General features: G+C 63.7%; 1 protein-coding gene across 2 annotated transcripts in view; it reads left to right on the plus strand.

Moving 5' to 3' along the window:
* The window catches only part of LOC113209439 (hairy/enhancer-of-split related with YRPW motif protein), a 15,286-nt gene that overhangs the window by 1,277 nt on the left and 11,773 nt on the right, over nucleotides 1–2,236 (plus strand). The gene's annotated exons all lie outside the window — the stretch shown is intronic.

Here is a 2,236-nt window from a genome sequence, read left to right on the forward strand (position 1 = left end):
GAGAGAGAGAGAGAGAGAGAGAGAGAGAGAGAGAGAGAGAGAGAGGTGCAAGTGTTTTGTTTCGTTTTAGTGGCTAGGACGGTTTTAGGTTCACGACCACCTCTATTCTTCTTTAGGGATGAAAGGGATAATAGAGGAGAGACAGAGAAAGAGGGTGCGAAATGCGACACCAACATCGACACCCCGACTAACCGCGGGCCAGCGGGCCCTTCCTCCCCCAGGAGGAGGGTGCACCCCACCCCACCCCGGGCGGGCGTGACTGAGGTCCGGGGCTATGCGTTACGACAGGCGAGGCTGGGCAGGCGGGGGAGCCTCACCAACCCTCACTTCCCTCCCGGGGATGGTTTGGTTAGCTCGGCAGATGGGCTGCCCCCTTCCCTCCCTCCCTTCATCCCCTGACCTCCTCAGTCAGTCCTATGCGGCCTGGCCTGTCCCGTCACGCCTGCACGGGACCTTATCACCACGCACATATGTCCTTATCTCGCTGCGGATTACCTGGCCGGGCAGGAATTCCCTGGCGGCGCGTCGTTGAACCCGCCCCGCCGCGCCGCGCCGCGGAGGTGTGTCACTCGCGCGTCCGTCCCTCTGGGCCTCGGCAGCCTCGGCGAGGGCGAGGCGAGGGAGAGCACTCCCGTATTCTGCACAACGCGGCACAGAGGGGCGCGTCGTGTTGTCCCGCGGGCTTCACAAACATGATCCGCCCTGCAGCGTTGGAGAGAGAGAGAAAGAGGGGAGAGGGAGAAGTGGAAGGGGGAGTGAGAAAGCAAACGAGGAGGGCCTCCAGCGGAGCGGAGGGGGTGCTCTCTTCAAACAGGGGACGCAAAAAAGAGGAGCCCCCTGCGAAAACAAACCCGGGCACCCGGGGCGACGTGATGCGAGGCTCGCTGGGAGAGGCCGGGCGCTCACCACCATCACCGCGCAGTAGTGCACCATCACCGGCCATCGGCAGCCATCGGCTCCCCCGCGTGTGCGTCATGTGTGTTTGTTCCCGCCGTACTTCGGACTAGACTAGAGACCTGCTCTGTCGGCGAGGCGCCCCGCCACGGCCAACGGCCACACCCCACCCCTAGATCGGAGGGCAAGGCACAAAACTACTAGGCGGCGCGGCGCGTCTCACGTGCGGCCGAGCGTGACGCGTGATCTGACGACCCTCACGTGTTCTGGAAGTCATTCGCGCCCCGCCGCGCCGCACCGCGCCGCTCCACCACTCTTTACCACTCTCTGCCACTCTCCGCCACTCTCCGCCCCTCCACGCCTACTCCGCCCCGCCAGCGAGGCAGCGGTATCGCTATCGGCCTGCCGCGCTGGTCCGGCCGGGCCCCTTCTCGACCCGCTATCGGCTGCTCTCCCTGATACACGGAGCATTATTTTTAGCCTCTCCCGCGAGGCGGCTCTCCTCCGGTTCCCCAGGCCGAGAACATGACGACGGTGGTGACGGTGACGCCCCCTTCCACCTCCGTGTACACTGATTACAAAGGCGCGAACCCTTCCTTCCTGCCACTCACGATACGTCCCCCCCGTTTCGTGTGACGGGAAGGTCGCCTGCCGAACTTGTCACGGGTACACGTTTCGGCCTTTCACCCTTTTGGTCGGCTGTTGGCTGTTAGCCTTATAAGAATTTCTAATAACACATAAATAAGGAAATAAGCCGCACTATAACTCCAGGGTCACAGTGTAGCCGATCCTCTGGCCCCGTCCCCGGGCCGGGCACCGAGGGCAGCGGCCCTATGGCGGCCCTATGGCCCTTATCCCTTATGGGGTCGGAGCCCATGAGCAATTCATGAGCTGCGGGCGCCGAGCCGCTCGCGTTTCCAGATCTGTACCGGGCGATACGTCCGGTGCGGGACGGCACGGCACGGCATGGGGAGGACCTTGCGCCCCAGAGTTATTCGCGCCACGAGGTTTTTCAAACGTTATTTGTCACCGCTCCGCTGCTTGCTACGTTGATGCTGCTGCTGCTGCTGCCCGAGGAGTGTCCCGTGCTGTCCGGCCCACCTGCCCGGGGGGACAACACATGCGTGTTTCATGACGGGGGTCGGGGGTCCCTTGAGCCACGTCGTCCGTGCCACACCGGGGGGACCGAAAACGCGTCCAAGAATAAACAGGCCAGCAGCATCGTCACCTCAGAGGTGGAATATCACAAGGCGGGGCGGTGGCGGCGGCGTCGATCGCTCCGCGCGCTCCGCCACTCGCAGCGACACGTGACTTGACCCAGTCGGGCGCCTAGGAAGGGGGG

The sequence above is a fragment of the Frankliniella occidentalis genome, unplaced genomic scaffold (assembly GCF_000697945.3).
Source record: "Frankliniella occidentalis isolate FOCC.00 unplaced genomic scaffold, Focc_3.1 Scaffold22, whole genome shotgun sequence".
Lineage (NCBI taxonomy): Eukaryota > Metazoa > Arthropoda > Insecta > Thysanoptera > Thripidae > Frankliniella > Frankliniella occidentalis.